The sequence below is a fragment of the Mesocricetus auratus genome, unplaced genomic scaffold (genome assembly GCF_017639785.1).
Source record: "Mesocricetus auratus isolate SY011 unplaced genomic scaffold, BCM_Maur_2.0 Super-Scaffold_100023, whole genome shotgun sequence".
In the NCBI taxonomy this organism is placed as follows: Eukaryota; Metazoa; Chordata; class Mammalia; order Rodentia; family Cricetidae; genus Mesocricetus; species Mesocricetus auratus.
The window spans coordinates 19,940,755-19,964,418 of NW_024429204.1; the positions used below are offsets into that span (position 1 = coordinate 19,940,755).

The 23,664-nt window shown below is 51.5% G+C and overlaps 1 protein-coding gene across 2 annotated transcripts in view; it reads left to right on the forward strand.

Annotated features, from left to right (window-relative positions):
- Positions 1 to 5,985: 5,985 nt before the first annotated feature.
- The window catches only part of Zhx2 (zinc fingers and homeoboxes 2), a 153,095-nt gene continuing 135,416 nt past the window's right edge, over positions 5,986 to 23,664 (forward strand). For both annotated transcript variants that reach the window (XR_005870505.1, XM_005082731.4), the window contains exon 1: positions 5,986 to 6,455. The gene's annotated coding sequence lies outside the window, so the exon portion shown is untranslated. The remainder of the gene's footprint in view (positions 6,456 to 23,664) is intronic.

Below are 23,664 nucleotides of genomic sequence, written 5' to 3' on the forward strand. Positions count from 1 at the left end.
CTAGGCAGCACAATTTGTTTATTTCTATTATTTGTCCAATTTATTTATGTTTTCTTGTATATTGTATGTGTGATATTCCATATGATAGTATATCATGCTATTAATAATTTAAGTACCACAAATACATTTTACTCACTTGCTGCCTTTACATTATATGTTTATGCAGGGTATTATTCCTTCAGCAAAGACTAGATGGAATTTTTCTAAATTTCAGCAGTGAACATATATGAATTTTTAGATGAGAAACGAAGATATTAAGTTATTTTTCTGATCCCTCACAGCAGGTGGAGCATGAAGGCTCAGTAATTTACATTAATTATGTCAACATTCCCGGGAGTCAAGTGCTTGTCATTGTCCCCACTTAGCATGCGCAGCTCAGGATGCTGAAGTTCAGAGACGTGGACAATGGAGCTAAGACTCAAAACTCAGAGCCTCCGTGTCACAGCCTCAATGTCAGTGGTAAACGCTGACTGTCATTACAGTACATGCTGACTGTCATTATAGTACACGCTGACTGTCATTACAGTACACACTGACTGTCATTATAGTACACGCTGACTGTCATTACAGTACATGCTGATTGTCATTACATGCTGTCATTACACGCTGACTGTCATTTCAGTACACGCTGACTGTCATTACACGCTGACTGTCATTTCAGTACACGCTGACTGTCATTACACGCTGACTGTCATTACAGTACACGCTGTCATTACAGTACAAGCTGACTGTCATTACAGTACAAGCTGACTGTCATTACAGTACAAGCTGACTGTCATTACATTACACGCTGACTGTCATTACAGTACAAGCTGACTGTCATTACAGTACAAGCTGACTGTCATTACAGCACACGCTGACTGTCATTACAGCACACGCTGTCATTACAGTACACGCTGACTGTCACTACAGTACATGCTGAATGTCACTACAGTACACGCTGACTGTCATTACAGTACACGCTGACTGTCATTACAGTACACGCTGACTGTCACTACAGTACACGCTGACTGTCATTACACGCTGACTGTCATTATAGTACACGCTGTCATTACAGTACACGCTGACTGTCACTACAGCACACGCTGACTGTCATTACAGTACACGCTGACTGTCACTACAGTACATGCTGACTGCCATTACAGTACACGCTGACTGTCACTACACGCTGACTGTCATTACATTACACGCTGACTGTCATTACAGTACACGCTGACTGTCATTACAGTACAAGCTGACTGTCATTACAGCACACGCTGACTGTCATTACATTACACGCTGACTGTCATTACAGTACACGCTGACTGTCATTACAGTACACGCTGACTGCCATTACAGTACACGCTGACTGTCACTACACGCTGACTGTCATTACATTACACGCTGACTGTCATTACAGTACACGCTGACTGTCATTACAGTACAAGCTGACTGTCATTACAGCACACGCTGACTGTCATTACAGCACACGCTGTCATTACAGTACACGCTGACTGTCACTACAGTACATGCTGAATGTCACTACAGTACACGCTGACTGTCATTACAGTACACGCTGACTGTCATTACAGTACACGCTGACTGTCACTACAGTACACGCTGACTGTCATTACACGCTGACTGTCATTATAGTACACGCTGTCATTACAGTACAAGCTGACTGTCATTACAGTACAAGCTGACTGTCATTACACGCTGACTGTCACTACAGTACACGCTGACTGTCACTACAGCACATGCTGACTGTCATTACAGTACACGCTGACTGTCACTACAGTACATGCTGACTGTCACTACAGCACACGCTGACTGTCATTACAGTACACGCTGACTGTCACTACAGTACACGCTGACTGTCATTACAGTACACGCTGACTGTCACTACAGTACACGCTGACTGTCACTACAGCACACGCTGACTGTCATTACAGTACACGCTGACTGGTCATTGTAGTACACGCTGACTGTCATTACAGTACACGCTGACTGTCACTACAGTACACGCTGACTGTCACTACAGTACACGCTGACTGTCATTACAGTACACGCTGACTGTCACTACAGTACATGCTGACTGTCATTACAGTACACGCTGACTGTCACTACAGTACACGCTGACTGTCACTACAGTACACGCTGACTGTCATTACAGCACATGCTGACTGTCACTACAGTACACGCTGACTGTCACTACAGTACACGCTGGCTGTCACTACAGTACACGCTGACTGTCACTACAGTACACGCTGACTGTCATTACAGCACACGCTGACTGTCACTACAGTACACGCTGACTGTCATTACAGTACACGCTGACTGTCACTACAGTACACGCTGACTGTCACTACAGCACACGCTGACTGTCATTACAGTACACGCTGACTGTCACTACAGTACACGCTGACTGTCATTACAGTACACACTGACTGTCACTACAGTACACGCTGACTGTCACTACAGTACACGCTGACTGTCATTACAGTACACACTGACTGGTCATTGTAGTACACGCTGACTGGTCAGTTGTGTCATGCACACTTATTCTTTTAAAAACAAGGAGGTACAGCCCATGTGGTGCCCATGCATCCGTCCCCTCTGTAAGGCAGAGTCGTAGACCCGCGTGTCTCGGCCACAGCTTAGAGCAGGCGCCTCTTGCTTCCGCAAGCCTCATCCCCTCCGCACTCAGCCATGCTGACCTTTGCATGTTGTCTGAAACACAGCCCTGCCTCTGGGCACCAAGTCAGGCTCTGTTTGCGAGCAAATCTGCAGATGCAAACACGCAGCAGGAGGTGGGAGGCTTGGGGTCATCACCACATGCATGCACACACTCAATCACACACACGCACACGCACACATGCACACACACACAGACACGCACATGTGTGCACACATACATACGCACACGGGCGCAAGCACACACACATGTGTGTCTGTGTACATGTGTGTCTGTGTACATGTGTGTCTGTGTACATGCGTGTCTGTGTACATGCGTGTCTGTGTATATGTGTGTCTGTGTACATGTGTGTCTGTGTGCCATGTGTGTCTGTGTACATGTGTGTCTGTGTGTCATTTGTGTCTGTGTACATGTGTGTCTGTGTGCCATGTGTGTCTGTGTACATGTGTGTCTGTGTGTCATTTGTGTCTGTGTACATGTGTGTCTGTGTGCCATGTGTGTCTGTGTACATGTGTGTCTGTGTACATGTGTGTCTGTGTACATGTGTGTCTGTGTGCCATGTGTGTTTGTGTACATAGTGTCTGTATACATGTGTGTCTGTGTACATGTGTGTCTCTGTACATGTGTCTGTGTACGTGTGTGTCTGTGTACATGTGTGTCTGTGTACATGTGTGTCTCTGTACATGTGTCTGTGTACATGTGTGTCTGTGTGCCATGTGTGTGTGTGTACGACCTGCTACCAGGCTGGAAGCGGCTGGCAGTGGAAGCCCGGCCTACAGAGAGGCTTCCTAAGCAACTGCTCAGGAGGAAGTGGGGCCTCAAAATAGGAATTGCTTCCTAGGGTTTGACAATTTCCATGGGAACAGTCTGCAGAGCGCCTCATTTGGCAGGACTGGGGGTGTCGGTGGGTGACCTGGAAGGACATCGCAGGGTGCGTGGTGGCAGAGTGCTGAGCTGCTGACAGTTCCGGGGTTTGTTTGTTTGTTTGTTTGTCCCTTCTGTTCTGGAGGGAAAAAGCCAGTGTCCCAGTCACCTTTCTAGCGGTGGCGTCGGCGCCATGACATCAGCAATCTGAGGGACTGAAGGGTCCGTTTGGCTTCCAGGTCGCAGCCCCTCGTGCAGGGAAGGCAAGGCAGAAACTCTAGGCCGGACGCTGGGACGGACACTGTAGCCTGGGCCATGACAAGGCCACCTGCTGGATTGCTCTGCGTGGCTCGCACAGTTTCCTTGCTTAAGCAACCCGGAGCCACCAGACCAGGAGTGGCCCTTACACAGGGCTGGGCCCCGCCACATCCATGCAGGCCCCACAGGTGTGCCCACGGGCCAGTCTGGCGGAGGTCATTCTTCCACTGCAGTTCCCTCTTCCTGGGGGACCCTGGTCCGTGTCAAGGGGACAAAACCTACCCGGCTCAGGCAACACCCCGGAATTCCGGTGTTGGATGCAAGTTGACTCTTAGGTCACCGGTATCAGACGGGTCTGAGAAACACAGTGACATGATCCGGGTTATCGTCACCCACAAACCTGTGATCAGAACCGGGTGCAGGGGGGATTTGTCTCCCTAGTGAAAGGGAGCAGGGCAGGAAAGCCAGTCCGCAGCCGGGACCCCCTTTGGGACTTTTTAACTTATTCAGGAAAAAAAAAAAAAAAACTACGTCCCCTTCCCCACCCGGGTCAGCAATAACCCAACCAAAGCTCGCAAGGCGTAAGAAACGTTTGCATGTGCGCTCATTTAATCTTAAACAGGAACAACTTCCGAAGAAACAAAGGTTTCTAGAGAAATGGGAGTCCTGGGAGCGGCCTTAATTTTTTTTTTAACCACTTCCTTCTTTCCAGTCTCTGAAAGTAAAATGCCAAAAGAGATTTCCCCAGAGTCGTGGCCACTGTCAGCCCCCAGAGCCGGGCTTCCTGGGGCGTCGCCTTGGCCACCCCGCAGCACGCCGCCACCGCCACCTGTTGCTGTCCTGGGGCCCCGAGCGGAGTCGCAAGCGGCCGCTAGAGTTCGTTCTAATTCCCCGGAGCAGAGCTGGCTGGGAAGCCCCGGCGCGCGCGCCTGCTCACCCGCAGGGTGGGAGGCGACTCCACGCCCCAGACCCCCTTCTTCTCGAATAACCACTAGGGTCACAAATGGGTTCCAGAGCTCTGGCCCCCTCGCCCACGGTGGGCTCCGGAGAGCCCGCGCCCAAGAAACCCCCCAGCGCCCCGGAGTCTGCGAAAGGGACTCGGGGTCCCAGAGGGCAGGAATGCGCATCGCGGGCAGGTGGCTGCCCCAGGGCCTCAGCGTCCCTGGGATGCTCCCTTAAAGCCTTTGAACCCCTGTAGCACAGCAGCCGGGTCACAAGTTCACGGCTCCCAAGGCTGCAGAGAAGGAACACACACACGCGCGCGCACACACACTCACACACACACACACACACCCGCGGGTGCTCGGCAGCGCAGGAGGAGGTCGCGTTTGCAGACCCCTCCCGCGGGGAACGCGGCTGGCCGTCCCTGCTCCTAACGTCACCCGTGTCGCTTCTGAGGGGCTGCGGGGCGAGCGCCGCCGCCGGCGCGTGCATTTCCATTTCTCGGGATCTGAGAGTCACTGCGAACTTGGGCTACACAAGTTAAAGTCGTCTCCCCCGGAGTCTGCTTGTCATGGGTTCGGAGGGGGAAAGTCTGAAGATCTTTAACCAGACCGAGCCAGGGCGCGAGCGGACACCCCCAACAAAAGTGCCCTGACTTCCAGTGGTTACATAAGGCGGGGGCGCCCTCTTCCCCGCCCTGCTCCCAAGCCCTCTCTTTACTATTCCGGGAGCAAGACGAACCTTGCTTTAAAACAAACAAAGAAAAAAAAAGTTTTTAAGTACGTTATTATTTTCTGGAGCGGGGGGGGGGGAGAGAGCAGGCGGAGACCAGGGCGCGGGAGGACCCCGCCCGCGTTCCGCCCCCGCGCCCCGCAGGAGGACGCAGAGCCCCGGGTGTTGCCGGCGCCGGGCGAGCCCCCGCGCCCTGCGGTCCCACGGCCCGCCACTCCACGTGGCGGGTGAGGATCAACAGTTTGCCGAGCTCGCCAGTGACACCTTGAACTTTTCATAAAGATTATGGGCATTGCACCGGGAGGGCTTGGCGGCGGCCGCTCAGGATTCCGTGACCTCGCTGGCGCCTCCCCCGTCTCTTCCCGCAAAAATTCCATCGAGTCCGTTCCTGGACTCGGACTTTTAAGTTCATTTTCTGCACACGCACACCCCCTCCTCCCGTTTGGCCACTCATCGGAGCGTTGAGGGCCAGCCTCCCCCCACCCGCAGCTCCCTCCTAAAAATGACATTTCGCCGGCGTCTGCCCAGGGGCCCGAATTTCACTTTGTAACTTTCTGCGGAACCCGAGCCCGGGTGGCAGCTCCGGCGGTGGTATCGTATGCAAATACGCATGCTGACGTTACAGATCATGTGGGTTTTGGCGTAGATTCCCCTCTGATCAAGGCATTTTCCCCCTTTTTTTTCCTTTTTTTCTTTTTTTTTTCCTTTTCTTTTTCTTTTTCTTTTCCTTTTTTTCTTCTTTTAAAAAAAATTCGCCCAACCGTTCTCCGTACGGGGGCTTTTCCCGTCCGTCTGTCTGTCTGCCAGGCTGGCTTTCCCCACCGCCGCCGCCGCCGCCGCCTCCTCTTTCCCACGGAGCCTGAGTCGGGCGCCGGGTGGGGAGTGGGGAGAGGGTGGGGGGAGCCAGCAGAGTTCCATTTTGGAACGCCCGTTCCTGGTCTCCGCGTTCCCAGCCCGGGTCCCCGCGTTCCCAGCCCCGCCGCAGGTAAGAAACTTCGCCCCGGCGCGGAGCACCCGCAGCCCGGAGCCCGACACGCAGGGCGCCCGCTACTCCAGCCCAACTTTCCCAGCGCCGCCGCGGCTCCCGGCGATGTGTTGTTAGTGGGACTTGGCCGGCTTAGGGACGGGGGTGCGCGGGGGGTGGGGGTGCGGGCTTGTTCTTTTCGCGGGCGGGAGGAAATCCGCGGGTGCGGGGCGGGGGCCGGGGGGAACGGAGATTTTTTTTTTTTTTACGAAATAGTTTTGATTACAAGTTTGGATACATGGAAGCCAGACCGAGGAGGAGGAGGAAAAAAAACATGTCTACGTTTCCCTATGTCGACATAAGCCACAAAAAAATATGGCGTCCGCTTTCGACAGGGCGTTACGTAGAGCCGACTCTGGTTTTTATTTATTTATTTTGTGGCCGGCTCCCTGCCTCCCTTGGCCGAACTGCGGCGCTTTGTGCGAGCGGGGCAGGTCCCGCGGGGACTCCACCGGGACGTGGCCGCGTCTCGGCGCTTTTTTTTGGGCAGCCTGGGGGCTGCGTGTGGCTGCTCCCCTCCCTCCCTCCCCCGCTCTCTCCCCTCGGCTCTCCTCTCCCGGTGACGATTCGCTGTAATGTGGTGGCAGGAAGCATGACGCCCGCCGTGCTGAGGCTGCCTCTCCTCGCGTCGCGCTCCCGGTGGCTGCGGGCGGCGGGCGAGCGACCCGCGGGCCGGGCCTGAGCGCGGCGCTGTGCCCACGCCCCGCTCAGGTGCGCGGGGAGGGGGGGCGCGTGGGGGGGGGAGCGCGGCCCCCCGGGGGTCCCTGCGGTCTCCGGCCCTGCCCGGAGCAGCCCGAGCCCGGGTCTCCCGCCTGAGTGGCCGTGGCGTTTGCCAGTCTTGTCCCACAAGCGGTTAATCGTTGCTGGCGTTGGAGCGTCTTTGTGGCTTCCCCGGGACTTGGGATCCTGGGCTTTTTTGCAAACTTGCCCTTTCCAGAGCGGCTTTGCAGGAGGCTGCGAAGACCAGGAAGCTCGGAAAGTTGGAAAGCAGGAGCATCTCGGGAAGGTCCCTTTGGCCTCCTAGCTGTGCTGAGCGCGGGAGGGGAGGCGGTGGAGGAGGAGGAGGAGGAGGAGGGCTTGTCAGGCAGGGTGGGTTGGGGAGACCTGCCTCAGTAGCCAAGTCGTGATTTGCCCAGGCTTCCACCTGACTGGTTGGATTCAAAGCCAGTGGGTTCCGCTGCTCCGCGATGGCCTTTTGTTGGGGGTAGGGAGGAGGAGGAGGGAGCACCCCTCCCTGTTCAGAGTCATTGCTCAGCTGGGGCCCCAGGCATCACTGTCTTCTTTAGAGCCCCGGGAGTTCTCCATGTGCTGCTCCCTAAAGATCTCTTTCTGGAAGTGAGTAGCTCCTTCGATCAGAGGTCAGCCCTGTGTTGAAGCAGGACTTGGGAGACAAGAATACCTCCATGCGACCCCTAAGCAGCTTGGACTTCCCACAAGCCTCTTAAAACACTGGCTTCTCTAGAGCAGAAATTAACCCCACAGAAGAGAAGAGTCGAAGCGCTCGCTCAGAGACTTAAGTCAAAGGGTGATTTTCTGTTTAGAAGGGCCTCGAGTTTGAGCAGTTCAGGCCCAGGGCAGTAATGTCAAAAAGCATTTGGATGACGGCCAAGTGGAATAAATATCTTGTTAAATGGCCTGTTTGATAGTAAAATGGACTAATGGAGCCGTCAAGTGGTTCCGTGGGACCAACGTAGTAAAGGTTTAAGTTTAAAGTGAAAGTTAGGTAAAGCTGTTTGTTTATGCCGGTTCTTTTGAGGCCAGGGGGAAATCTAAAGATAAGATTAAAATGTGTCCCTGACAGTAATCAGGCCTGTGGTGTGTGGAAATATTGTTACTGTTAAATACTTGGCTCCACGGCTGTTCTGTGAACTTGTACCTTGCTTTCTGGTACGCTTTGATGTCAACTAAGTATCCACCTGCAGATAATGGCATGTTAAGGGGAAAATTCAGAAAGCCAAAGTTTCAGGGTAAACCAGTGACTCAGCATGGGATGGGGGGAGATCACATACACTGAAAACATTGGATTCCCAAGTTTAAAACAAAGGATCTAGGCTAGCACAATGGTCACATCCCAGCACATTAGGCCTTGGTGGTTACTGGGACACTGCGCCTTTAACAGCAATGAAAAAAAATCATGTTGGTGTTTGGTAATTGTTGCTAGTACTTGCTGTTACAGTATCTAGGCCTGCTGAATGGCCATGCTTTACCATGTAATCCTCGCCATTACCACCCCCCAAGCCATCAATTGCTACTGTCTTCAGATGCTGGTTGAGGAAACCGAGGACCCACGGAGGTGAAAAAAAGCTTGGCCAACCCGCAGGGTGCAATGCAGGGTCTGTGTTGGAGGCCGGGCTGACTTCACAGCATTCATCTCTGAGGCAGGAGGTCACTGGGATGACAAATCCAAGGGTCAAGGGCAGGCAGGACTGGCAGCAGTAACTACTGCCCTGGGTCTCCACTCAGGGACTCATCTGGATTTCATTTGTTTATGCATCTATTTGGCCACTAAGTGTTGATGTATTTATTTCTTCAACAGCTATAATTCCGGCGACTAATAGGAGCCCGCAGTCGTTAAACACTTTTATACGCCAGGCCTAAGAGCTTCCGATTAGACTATTTTGTCTTTGTGACAGCCAGGAGAGATAGGGGCCCTCCTTCTCTATAGATGAAGAAGTGCAGGCCTAGAGAGATCGGCTCCCTTGTTGACCAACTCCTAGACCAAACAGCTCGAGTCTAGTGTCAGTACCCACAGACTGGGTCCTCTCACTGCTGCGGTGAGGTGCACCGTGCCGGGCATTGCAGGGATGCTGGGGGACCAGAGGCCCCAGCCTCAGCACAAAGCTCTGCTCCATGCTAATGGAGATACTGGTGGGATAAAGACCCCCTACCCTCTAGGAGCTTGAACAGACAGTAGGAGTGTTCATTAGACCCAATCAAGCAGAATGAAGTAAGTGCTATAATTGAGGGAAGCAACTATTGTGGACGCACACGGGAGGGTGTGATTATGATGCTCTGGGGGGGCCTATGGGGGAGTCTCCTGGAGGGGGTGGCTTCTAAACTGACCCATGAATGACAAAGAACAATGCCTGGGTGAGGATGCCTAGGACAGCATTGATTCCGCCGCTACCAACAGAGACTCTGGAGTCCATGTGAATTACCCAGTTGGGATACTTTTGCGGGGAAGGCGCGATGCCTCATCTGTGTCATCAGGAACCCGAACTATGTCTTGTCGTTCCGCCACCCTTAGCATGGGGGTTTAAGGAGACTGCTGTACCCCCCCCCACTCCCAATCAGAGCTTGGCTATGCGGTGAGCCAAACGTGGTAGCTAGAGATGATCAAGTATTTTTAGGCAGGCACGTCATTGCCACGACCATGATGGGCTTCTTCTTGGAAGGCAGAAGAGGTGAATAGCTGTTGAATTAGCAAGTAGAGAATCTGGTTTCTCAGATAGGAACTGGAGGAAAGGTATTTGGGTGGTTCTGGAAGCTGTCTACAGCCTAGGAGGTGGGGGAAGGGGGCAGGGAAAGTTGTATAGGAGATGACTTCACTGTAAATGTGGCTGAACTTTGCTCTAGGGCCAGGAGCCCTGGGAGCCTCTGAGTAGGGACCTCCATGTATTTAAGGAAGGTTGGACAAAGGCTACAGCAATGTGCCAGGTACAGACAACCTCGCTTGGGTCTCACTCGACAGAGAATGAGATCAAGGAAATTTTTGGACGGGCCAATGTGGTCTCAGGGAAAAAAAGATGACAGAGTACAATGAAGAGGTAAGGGGGAGGAGAGATAGTCCTTAGACCCTGACACTAAGAATCTAAAACAAAGAAGCCCCTATACTGAAGACATGGATAAGAGAGTTCATGGAACTCACTGGTCAGACAGTCAGCGTGTCCTGGGTTCAGTGAGACACTGTGACTCAAAGATAAAGTGGAGAGTGACCGAGGTAGATGCCCAACATTGCCATCTGGCCTACACACACACACACACACACACACACACACACACAAATGCATACACACACAAACACATACACACAGACACATGCATACACACATATACTCATAACACACATGCACACACATATGCACACCTACACACACACACACACCACAAAACAGTAATCCAAAGTTATTTTGCGTCCCTTCAGCTGTCTGGGGAGCTGAGCATCCATCCCTCTTCTGACGGTGATCCAGTTCACGTCTTTGCCAGCCAAGCGTTCAACTCTTTGCACTGGGTCCCAGGCACAGCTCTCGCCAGCAGAGTCGCCTTGGCCTTGGCTCTTCTCTGCATTGCTTTAAATCAAGAAGGTGGGGAGTGGGCCTCAGAGCTGCGTCAGCCTCCAGTGAGGACCCCCCAGCAAGAGCCAAGCTCTCTGAGATTCTTCTTGCTCAGTGTTAGCCTTTGGGACAGTCACCTGCCTCTCTGAACCTCGGTTTCCTCTTTAAAGTAGAGCTACTCGTAGCTACCCTGTGAGTTATTATGGAGCTTGGAAAGTTTGTAAAACTCAATATATATCATGCATGATAATGATGTATACCGTGTATATCCCATATAGTGTATATTATATAACGTATAGAACTGCACTGAACCTGACACTTCCTCGTGCTCAGCAAACCATCACTGCAGCCACCTCTAGGAAATGGCTTCCTAGTGTCCTTGTAATTAACACGCTCAGTGTTAATTATCCACCAGGGACCCTGACTGTTCCCATGTCATGGTGCTCTCCTCTTGCCAGCCCTCTTCCCAGAACACTGGGACTTATTCTGTGGCAAATCTGAGTGGCCATAGCAAGGAAAACCCTGATGACTCTCGTGCCAATCCTGGGCACCTTGTGGGTGAGTCGCGGTCCACATCCAAGCAGAGCACCGCCGAATACCTCACTTCTGTTCCCACGTCCTGTTGGTAGACTCTCTGTGGGACTGATAAAGCAGTTGTCTTCTGAACTTGAGAGAGAGAGAGCGAGAGAGCGAGAGAGAGAGAGAGAGAGAGAGAGAGAGAGAGAGAGAGAGAGAGAGAGAGAGAGAACAAGACGAGGAAATGTTGTCCCATTTCCCATCCCCAGCCCAGCCCTTCTGCAGTGCCCCCTCCGTACGTTGAACAGGTTGTGATATTAAGAACATCCTCCTGCAAGCTGTTTCCTGTTCTGCGCTTGTAGTCGTGCATTTCAGAGAGCTTGATTGGCGGTGGCATGTGTGAGAGAGACCCCCAAGGAGCAAAGCTATCCTAACAGCACTACATCCGTATTCACCCAAATTAAAGACGGAGGACAGGGCCAGGGCCAGCCACCCTGTGCCCTAGGGAGGACAGTTTACCTAGCAAAAGCCTCAACCTGCACCTCTCCTTGCCCCCAGTACACACTCTGCTTCCTAATTCGAGAATATTCCTGGAGATTATATCGAGTCACAACAGTGTTTCGCAGCAATAGGATTGCACACAGAATGCAATCGGCGGTGAATGAAATCTGTATAATATTGATCCACAGAAAGTTCCATAGTAAGGTGTGCGGCCCAAGTGGCAACTTTGAGGAAACAGCTTCGTGGCCTGCCTTTGGGGTGCACAGGCTCAATGCAGGGTGGAAGCATTACAGGCCTACGTTTGCGTCTGTCTTGTACAGAGAACCAGTAAAAATCCCAGGGCACTGTTTGCCATTCAGGATGGGGAACTGATTTTTGTGTCCCTGGGGAACTGGTGTGGCCAAATATAGCTAGGGATCCTTCGTGTTGCGGTCTCGGTACCCACTTGTGAGGGAGAGAAGCTATAGGCGCCGTGGCCTGCCTTGGTTGGGGTGTTATCAGCAGAAGGTACTGGGTGCTGCCTCTATTTGGTCTGCTTGAATGCCTGCAGCTGCGGCTAATGGGCTCTAAAACACCTGCAGAATACGGAGGGGGCCTAAGAAATCTAAGTTAAGAGCGGGCAGCATGTACATATTTATGCATGCATCCATGCATGCATCGGCTGCACACAGGTGACGGTTTCAAACTGGTATTGCAGGAAGACACAAGAGAAACACTCCTCAGTGGGCCGGCTCTCCTCACACAGCTTTGTCAGGGCTGGCTGGTGAAACCGAGCAAATGCAGAGCCTCCGGCTCACCCAGACACACCCCCAGCCCACAAACCAGTTCATCTGGAGAACGGCAGTGGCTACTTTGTGTCAGACCCAGGGCTGGAGGCTTCCCCTTTATTCTGCCTGCCACTTAAGCCAAGCGGGAGGGGTCAGTGAAGGGCAAAGACAGGACAGCAAAGCTCAAAGAGCCAAATCCACGGCTCAGGAGCACAGAGGGAAGCAGGAGAGTCAGGTGGCTTCCTCAGATCGGTTTGTTTCCAGGGTTTTCAAACAAGGACAGACAGGCTCCCGGCCAGCCTGTAAGGGAGTGTGGAGAGAGAGAAGGTTTGGTTTAGACACACTTTGGGGCTGTCTGTCCGGTTGCTTTTCCGCTGGGAATGGGCCAGCATGCGTACCCGTGTGTGTACATGCGTGTGGGTATGCATAAGGACTCGAATTCTTCACCCGTCCTCCGTAGAGTCCTTCCAGCCTCCATCCATCAGTGTCTGTGTCCGATGCTCCCCCAAGGACACTGCCCTCTCTCCTTGACCTGCACAGAAAGGATCCCAGTGATCCCAAAGCTGCAACGTTTGGGACCTGATGAGGAACTGGTGCCTCAGCCTTGCTAGCCAATGAGGAGCGGGGTGGAGGGAGCAAGCGTGGGGGCGGGGGTGGAGAATGGCTGTGTTGCTGTTTTTATACAATAAAAGAGGATCATTGTAATTGGGAACCTTTGAATCATAACACGTCTGCCCATGGCTCTCCCCAGCTGCAGAGCCATTTAGTTAAATAGCACACAGAAAACTCCTTTCAGTTGATATTACATTCCCGCTGTTCTTAAAATGCAAGGCAGGGCTGAAATCGCTCTAGCGACAAAGCCATCTCGGGCTCCCCCAGCCCCCCGGGCTCCCCCAGCCCCCCAGGCCTACCCAGAGGCCCCGAGAGATCTCCATGGCCTGTGGAGGATGACTCGTTGAAATTATTTTCATTTGAGCTTCACCTCTGCCTTCCTAGAAAGATTGTTCCAGATATCCACACAATGCCTGGCCAGGGCCTGATGTATGGATGGTCAAGTTGTAGGTAGCAGAGGAGAAAGCGTGCATTAATACCAGTTGTTGGGATGAGGTGTACCTTGGCTTTTGTCTCTTTTCTTTTTTTTCTTCCTTTTTTCTTCTCTCTCTCTCTCTCTCTCTCTCTCTCTCTCTCTCTCTCTCTCTCTCTCCCTCTCTCTGTCTATTATTAAAGTGGTTAGTGGGAATATAGGGACTGAAAAATCAACAGTTGGGATGGGAGTTCATCCTCTAGCCAAGGCATTCAGAGACGGACTGAATTTCAAGCAAGAATGGATTCTGCTCTAACCCCCGCCCACCCCACCCCACCCCCCACCTAGACCGCGCCTGCGCTGAGATCTCTGCTGCCCCTGACCCTCTGGAACCGCCGTCCACTGTCTTCTGGGGATCTCTGTGTTACAAAATTGATCCTGAGCAGGCAGGATGCTACTGCCAGAAACCAGCAGACGAGGGGAGATTTTCCAAGAGCCAGGGTGAGAGAAAGCGGAATGGAGGCTATCACTTCAAGGTGGGCGTTGGGCATCCCAACAACTGATGCTGCACCTAACAGTGTACAACTGAACAGTGTCTAGCCTTGGCACTTTTAGAAAGAGGAACACTGGGTCTCCAAGCACATACCCTGCAATCAATTGAAAGGATATTCAAGGAAATGAGTTTATTATTGGGACCCAGGAGTGTTCGAGATAAGAGAAACCTTCGAAGCCAAACCTGATGCAGTGCCACACACCAGCAATCCCAGCCAGACACAGAATGGCTGTAAGTTCAAAGCCAGCCTTGGTTGAAGAGAGAGTTCCAGGCTCCCCAGGACCATGGGTAGTGGCATAGTAAGGCCCTGTCTCAGGAAAGCGGGGAGGGAGGGAAGAAAAAACTACAGGAGCCAACTTGGAGAAACTGAGGTCCAGGAAGCTGTGCGAATCAGCCCCGGATCCCACCGCACTAGGTAATGCCCTTTGTTCTCCTGGGCAATCATTTCAGCTCCTTCTGCTTCCTCATTCAGACAGCTCATCTCGGTGCCCTTCCTCCCCACTTCCGTTCCTCTTCCCTGGCACTTGGCAAGCACCTGCCAGAGTGACAGATCAATGTCCCTGCTCTCAGGAAGTCCTCCCTCAGTGGCGCTGAACCGCAACCACGTAGCTAACCGCGCTGACATCATGAGTGCAGTTCTAAATGCCTTTCCTCTGCCACCCCATGGAGGTACTAGCACTCTCTCTCCTGCATCCGACAAGCAAGGAAGCACCAGACAGGAAGACGTTTGTCTGGGGGTTTCAGAAGCCAGGCAGTCTAACGCTACCTACCCATGGGACTTGTCAGGTGCCAGTCACTCACTGCCTCCCCTGCCCTCTGTGCCCCTGTGGCCTTACTAAATGGCTACCACAAAGAGCAGAGCCGGAACTGAAACACAGCCCTTTAGGATCCAAGACCCGAAGAGTTTTGCCTACTTCAGGCACGATGCATTCCGTTCTTGTTCAGAAGCCAGAATGGAAAGGGCACATCACCCCGGGGACAGAATAACAAGAGACCCCAGGTTAGTTCCTCAAGATCTCCTGAAGATGAAGGAGCCTTTGGGAAGCTGGGGAAACTGAGTCACAGGTCCTTGTTGGCATAGAAACTGTAGTTTGATGGATACAAGCTCCAATGTGGCCTCTCTTCCTTCTCTTTCTTCCCTCCTTCTTTTTTCTTTTTCTGGAATGGAGTGGCAATATGGAACCCAGGGTGGCCTTGAATGCACAACGCTCCTGTTGGGAGCAGGGAATGTGAAATTAATCTTCTAAAGAACTTTGTTGAGGGACAACATGTTAAACTCACCTATTTAAAGGATAACACTCTTCTTCAGGATATTTACATAATTTATGTAGCTGTCACCATTATGCAACTTTAGGACATTTCCATCACCCCCAAAAGTGAATCCCATAAGCAGCAGCCCTCTATCTCCCCCCCCCCAGCTTCACCCCATCCCGGATAAACCACTCTGGACTTTCTGATCTATGCCTTTGTAATCATATAATCTGTAGCCTTTTATGTCTAGCTTCTGGTTTTTTTTTCTTATAAATGAAAACATTTAATGGGGATGGCTGACTTACAGTTTCACCATTATCATCATGGGGGAGCATGGTTTGGGCAGGCAGACATGTTGCTGAAGCCGAGAGTCCTACATCTTGACACAGATGAATGCATAATGCTGATCATAATGCAAAAATACATTCAGTCCAAATTCAAAAGTCCCCATAATGTACAGCAATCTCAAACTTGTTCCAAAGTCTCTTCTGAGACTCGGGGCACTCTCTCAACTGTAATCCCCTATAAAAATCAAAAGCAAAAAGCAAATCACATACTTCCAACATATAATGGCACAGGATATACATTACCATTCCAAAACACAGGAAAGGGAGCATAGTGAGGAAATACTGGACCAAAGCAAGACCCAAAGCCATCTGGGCAAACTCCAAACTCTGCATCTCCATGTCTGACGTCAAAACTCCCTTCGGATCTCCAACTCTGTTCAACTTTGTTGACTACAACTCTTGGGCTGGTTCCACTCCCTGTTAGTAGCTCCCCTCGGCCGAGTATCCCATGACTCTGGCATCTCTAACAACCTGAGTTCTCCAAGACAATCCAGGCTCCAACTTCACAGTTTCACTCAATGGCCTCTCTTATAAGCCTCCATCAGGGACACCCCTGACACATAGCTACCTTGGTGGCTTTATCACATAACTCCTGTCTTCCATCCTTAATTCTAAACCCAGGACCATGAGGCCAAACCTACCAGGGTCTACTGCTTGCTGGGCCTGGACCATGGCCCCCTTGTTCAATTACATCTTCACCAGCTTCCTGTCTTTCATGACCCAAGCTTTAGCTGCCCTGGAACTTGCTCTGTAGACCAAGTTTTGAGACGGGGTAGCCCAGGCTGGCACTGAACTCACGATGGAGGTCCAACTGGTCTGAGACCCTTGCTGTTCCCTGCCTCTGCCTGCCTAGCGCTGCGTCTGCAGACATGCTCCACTATGCCTCTTGGTTGTCAATGTTTCCATGTTGGGGCACTTAAGTACAGGAATGCTTAGAGGAGAAATTGCTACATAATTGCCAATCCTTGATGACGTCACTTGGCCCACTTTACAGATGAGGAAGTCAAGGCACAGGGAAGGGAGGGTGGCACTGCCGGAATGTAGAGGAGCAGGAATTAACCTTCAATCTGGACTGTAGCAGAGTAAATAAGTTGTGCTGTGTGTAAAATTTAAGGGCGCACTCGCTCTTGACTCTAGGAAGCCTGGGGTTAGCACTAAACAGGCACAGCCTCCTTACATTTTGCTCCCTAAGTTCCTCGTTTGCCATTTACCTTGTCTTGGTCCCCGAGTTCTGTTCTCAGGGCTTGGAAAGGTGGGAAAGCAAGATGGCCACGCCCCCTTTGTCCTGCCAGACCGAACTTGCAGAGGGCTTACTGCAGCTCCTAAGTGGTCGTGAGAATCGGGAGGGTTTTACCTTCAAAGCCTGTAGCCTAATGCCTGGCCCCGAGGCGCTGCCCTGGAGACACAAGCTGGCACTGTGTTGGTGGTGGCTGACATATCTCTGACCTTATGTACTGTGAAGCTGCCTATTAGTCACTCGCGGTAGCTTAAGGAACATCCTGGTACCTTTGTTTTGTGACCTGAAGTTCCACACCCACGTCATGAGAGGACAAGCCACCTCCCAGTGATCAGGGCAGTTTTCTGTACGGATGGACCCAGATTCTCATCCAAGGTGTCCGGCCCACCCCGGGAGGTATAAGTCCCCACCAGCCAGCGACAGTACCAACTCCAGTTCTGCTTTAACTCATTCCTTTCTCTGCTGGACAACATGCGTTCTGTGTCCAGTTCTGTCATCTCCAAAGCCAGAGCGATGCGTTTGTCCCTCCCAAATGGAGAAAACACTGCCGGATGGTACCCTTGGGGCCAACGTCAGCCAGATATGGCATGCTGTGGATTCTTCTTGTGGAATGGACCCCGCTGGTGACCTGAATTTGTCACCTTCTCAGCCTCCTGGCCTTTCGCAGTTGGAGCTATGGAAACAAGTCTCCCATCATTCCGAACTGTTTCCATAGCTCATACATCTCTTCCTTATCCAGACATCTCAAAGTAGATCCCCCGTGTCCCCTCCTGTAGACTATGTATCCCCCCATACTCCAACTGCAGAGCTCCACCATTGGTGGAAAGTGCAGGGTAGAGGTGACCCTCCAGATGGATAGGCCCTGCTCACCAGCATCTAGGTGCTAGGCATGTTAATCGTTCAAGGCTAAGAAGAGTAGCAGCAGGGGTGAGCAGGATCCCTAAGCTTCTGTTAATAAGAGTGAGTCCAAGCCACACACAGGACCCCGGGTCTCTGCAGAGACCTCAAGCTAGAAGAACTCCAGGTCTTCCTCCTTTAATTATCTTTAATTATCTCCCCTCCTCCACCCCCGCCTCTAGAGCACCTAGCCTTGACCGAGTGGTTGCTCAATAGATAGTTATTAAACCGATAAGTGGGATTGAATACATGAGAGTCCTGCATGTATGCTGTGTGTGTGTTGAAATAGGAGAGCGACGTAATGCTGGTTCTAACCTCCCAAAAGTGAATAGAAAACTTCCAGAGGGCTTTTTTCCCCCATCTGTGTTTTGTTTTCAAATAAGAAGAAAAGAGGAGGGTCTGGAGAGAAGGCTCAGTGGTTAAGAGCACTGGCTGCTCTTCCAGAGGACCTGGGTTCAGTTCCCAGCACGCACACAACTGTCTGCAACTCCAAGTCCAGGGAATCCGGCACCCTCAAACAGACGCACATGCAGGCAAAACACCAATACACATAAAAAAAAGAATAAATTAATCTTTAAAAGAAGAAGAAGAAGAAGATAAGAGGAAGTCCCACTGGAAGAACTACCAATCTGTCATCTGCCACCAATCTCTCCCTTCCTCAACTCCACTGAGGTGCGATTTGACACTCCCAAGTCCATTGTCTTTCAGTGGCCCTCTTAAACCTTCCCCGGCCACTCGTTACCCAGAAGTCAACACTCAAATGCTCCCAGGGGTTTACCAAGTCGTGTGGGAGAGTGACGGGGTAAAGGATAAACTGTTGGTGCAGAGAGGTGCGGGGGGGGGGGGGGGCAGAGGTGGGGATCTATGTCTCAGCCCTTAGCGTAAGCCTAGTTCTTCAACTGCACTCCGCAACCCTCCTGCAAATGAAAGTAACCTCTGACCCATGGGGTCAAGTCCAAATTCCTGATGCCGGTACACTGGCTGTCTTGGAGCTGATTTCTTCCCAGCAGGCATGTTTTGCTCTACCTACTCTATCTCTTGTTGCGAATGCCCCGCTTCAGCTGCACCAAGTCAACCCCTGAACCCTGAGCGCACCACCCTTCCTTTTATTGCTTTGCACGTAGGGCTCCTGCCCCATCCCCTAAACTCCCAATGCCAGCTTTTCCTTCTGTCGCGATCCTCGCCTCTCCCTCTGAGAGGCCAGTGTGCCCTGAGAAGGGAATTGTCACTTTATGGATTTTGATCTGTGTGCTCCCTGTCTGTCTGCGGGGCTGGCCCACTACGTGGGTTAAGAATGGATGCCTGTGGAGTGCATAGCCGGCTACATGAGTGAACAGAAGGCTCTCTCTCCAGAGAGACCACCACGTGGAGGGTTGGGCTGCACTGGTACAGGTGCATAATGAGCTGCTACTCACTGCTGCCCCTGGTGGCAGAGCTTTGCCAGGGCTTTGAAGGACTTACTGGACAATTTCTAACAGGAGGCAGTCAAGATAGCTTCCACCTCAGGAGTGATTTGTCCTAAATTCAGAGGCTTTTGGCAACCTCTGACCGCCCACCTTCCTGCCTGCCTGGTCCTAGCAAGCGGCCTCATCTGGACATCTAGCCTAGGTGTTTCTTAGGTCAGCTTCCTGCTCTTGGCTGGGTGATACCTTCTCTTTCCTCAGAAGCACCGAGCCTACCCTCCTGAAAGGCAAATGGAGTAGATTAGCACTGTCCCTGCAGCGTCTTTCGACTGCTTCTAATATTAGACTTGCAGAGCCTGAACTCAAAGCCTAAGTCTAAATTAGTAATGGGCTAAAGCATAGACTAGTAGGTGGTGGTAGAAAAAGATGGAATCCCAGCAGTCAGGAGGCTGAGGCAGGAGGCTGATGGGTTCATCTGAGGCCACCCTGTTCCAAAACAATCCAAAACAAAATAAATTCTAAGGGTATCAAATAAGGCAGATAAACTTGTTGAATGCCCGCCATTGAACCAAGCATGGTGTGTGTTACACCTTATTTAATGTCATTTCAAACTACCCAACTTGGCAGGAAATTTACACTCATTTTGCATAGGAGAAAGCTGGGGTACGGGACATGAATCTGATGAATTACACTGGAAATGGCAGAGATGTGGTTCAGAGCCAGATCTGAGCGACACCAGAGACAAAGTTCCTTACTGTCACTCTATAGAGATTATCAAGACTGAGCATCACACCCTCAGCAATAGAATGGGAAGACCCACCCCATCTCTCCCTAGTGTGGCAGACTTTGTTCCTGAACGACTACAAGGCTGGAGCAGATGACAGCGACATCTTTCCTTTCCCAGAAAAAGCACTTTTGGGCACCGATGCAGATCCTCGTCCTCAAGACACTCTTGTGGTTTTGTCACCTGTCAAAAGAGCCAGAGGGCCAATAAGCTTACTGGACCAACCTGTACAGCAAGAGAAGTTGTTAAGATTACAACTTAACGTGGGTGTGTGCATGTGTGTGTGAGAGTGTGTGTGTGTGGCATGTGTGTGTACATGTGTGTGTGGTATGCATGTGTGCACACCTGGGCATGTGTGTGTGTGTACATGTATGTGTGCTGTACATGTGTGGTGTGTGTGTGTATGCGTTCTCCTGTGTGTGTGGTATGCATGTGTGCACACCTGGGCATGTGTGTGTTCTCGTGTGTGTATGTGTGTGTGTGTGTGTGTGTGGCATGTGTGGCTGTGTGTGTGAGCATGTGTGTAATAGTAACTAAGAGACCATTCTTCAAGGGAGATGCATGAAACCCTGTGATGGTTATCTTTAATTGTCAACTTGACACAATGTGGAAAAGTCTCCAGGAAGATTATCTAGGTCACGTTAGCCTTCCTGTGGTCCTTCCTGCCTGTGAGGGTTCACTGGGTGGAGAAACCCACTCTATAGATGGGTGGTACCATTTCACGGACTGAGCCCTGACCTGCCTAGGAGTGAAATAAATCTAGCTGATTAGGAAGCACACATGCATTCATTTCTCCCTGCTCTTGACTGAATGCGGTGTGACCAGCTGTCTCTGGTCCCACCCACCTTCATTTCCCTGCTCTGATGAACTGTGACCTAGAATCGTGAGCTGAAACAAACTCCCTTTATCCCTATGTTGGTTTCACACCAGGAGAAATAAAACTTGAGCAGACCCCTGGACTAGCCAATGAACGAAGCACATGGTGTAGTGACAGATAAAAGCCTCTATCCCGAGGGCTTAGCAAAACGGGGTCTCCCTCTTATGAAGTCAGTCCCCTGAGGAGCCACAGCCCTCCAGATCGCTTTATTGCAAGCTGCGACTTGGGGATTCAGGCTGCCAAGATTTTATGGCTGTGACATTTGAAGCCACTGCCTTTCTGACTGCTGGAGCAGAGGACAAGAGAAGGGACACATACCCGCTTTCAGATTTGCCACATCTGCTCACACAGGGAGCCTGGGCACGTTTGGTGTGCCCGACTCTTCCTTCCATAGCACAGCCTCTCTGCCCACCCCAGAGCTCTGGGCTTGGTGGTGATGTGCCAACAGGCATTACCTGCATCTGCTTTGCTCTGATATCGGTGTGGTGGAATGCCAAAAGGTTCCTTCCGCCTTGACAGGCCCTGCTCTTCTACAACTAAGACACAGCCCTTGAATTGGAAGTCGGGATCACAGAGACCATTAGCAGCAATGCCTGGGCCTCCATAAAGAAGCTCCCAGGCACTTAGTCTGGGGTTATATTAGCTCTAAGGACAGCACCCAGTTTCCCTCGTAGTGATGTAACACACACACGCACACACACACACACACACACACACACACTCACAATGACCCTGAGACAGATATTGGGGTTCAAGCTGAAGATCAGGGAAGCAAAGCCCTGACCGCTAGCTCTCACCTCTAACTCAGGCTGAAAGAACTGATCCATGCACGAGCTCTTCACCAAGTCTTAAAGTGCTGCCTCTCCTCAGTGTGGCTGGAGAAGGAAGCCTCTCTGAGGCCTTGCTTCTGTCTTATCTGTTTCCCTAATGTTGGAATTAAAGTTGTGAGCTATAATTCTCTTTTAGACTGGATCAATCTTGTATAGATCTGGGTGGCCTTGAACTCACAGAGATCTGTCTACCTCTCAATCCAGAGTCCTAGGATTAAAGACGTGTACCAACACCTCCTAGCTTCTGGCTGCTGGGATTAAAGGTGTGTGCCTGGCTTCTATGGCTTGTGGCTGACTTTGCTTTCTGAATCCTCAGGCAGGCTTTAATACATCATACATAATATAATCACTGCACAGTGATTTGTAGAGGAGCCATCCTGGCGAAGTGAAAATCCTCCAAGCACTTCGTTTATTTTGTTTCAGTGTATTCGCCTTTCCCATCTCCTTTGGAGAATACTGTTACATTGTAGTTTCACACTGAGCAGCCAGCATGGCACAAGTAACATTTCACGTGCTCCTAATTCACTGCCAAAAGCCGAGGATGCCGAGCATCACAATAGCCATGCTAACGGTCCAGTGAGCCGCCTCTCCACAGCCGGAGCTCCTACACTCCACCCATGTGAGGTCATTACATCTCTCTCCTCCAGAAGGAGGCCTGGGGAATCTCCGTGGAACGGTTGAGCAAACCAAGACTCGGAATAGTATTTTTAAAAAAAGGATAACTAGGAAGGGGCACAGCTGGACCTCACTGTGGGGAGGCCTGGCTACTTCGAAACCCAACCGTCTGCGCAAGTCTGTTAGGTGGTACAGAAGAGGCCAGGGCTCGGCACCAGAGGTACTCTCAAGGTTTTTGCACACGCCACTCCTCCCAGCCAATCTGGGGTCTGTCTGAAGCGGCTGAGATCCCGGGTGCTGGTCTCAGGTCTGTGTATCCCTGTGGGAAACAGGCGCACACTTGCTATGTGGCAGATGCCACACTAAGTGTTAGGACCACTGCAGTGGCAAGCGAGACACTTCTCTCCGGCCACGTTCGTCTATCCCTCGGTGGAATTTCCTCAAAGGGTCACTTGAGAACCTGGAGTCCAGCAGCCTGGTCAGGAAGGGTTGTGCGTTCAATTTGGCTCTGCAACCTTGCCTGGCAGGTGGACTCCACGCGGGCAGCGGGCTTTCTCCCGCCAGCCAATCCCAGGACTAAGCAGCAGGCCTTTGTGACCAATTTTTCACTGGCTTCTGTGTGACCATTCAGCTGGCCACTCTCAAGTGTCAGTTGACCACCTTCAAATTCATCTAGTCCATCTGGGAGTGAGTTTATCTATCTATCTATCTGTCTATCTATCTATCTATATGTTTATTTATTTGGTTGGTTTTGGTTTTTCAAGACAGGGTTTCTCTATAGCTCTGGCTGTCCTGGAACTCACTCTAGATACCAGGCTGGCCTCAAACTCAGAACTCAAGAGATCCGCCTGCCTCTGCCTCTCGAGTGCTGGAGTTAAAGGCGTGCGCCGCCACCACTCAGCCATTCTGGGGTTTTATAAGAGGGTCCTTTCCACCTTCCCACAACACCTTTACTGGGAAACAAGTTTTGAAAGAATGCCTTTGCTTCCTTTCCTAGCCCAAGTAGCACAGATAGAAACCGTCTGTTCTGCCACTTGCAGCCTTGAGAACCAGAGACACTGGTCACCATTGTACACCTCCTATCCCAGCCGCGGTCCCATCCTGCTCTCTCCTCTGTCCTGGATCTGTCAAGCAGCCATAGCCAGAATCCTGGTGGCCCCTAGCTTTTCTGCTCTGTTAGTCGTCCCTAAGGCAACTGGTGACCTGCCTATAACCCTTGGCCTCTTCAAAGACCAGCAGGAGTGTTTAAGTCCCAGACAGCACAGCGGGGTCCCCAGGCTGCAGTGGCCACCCT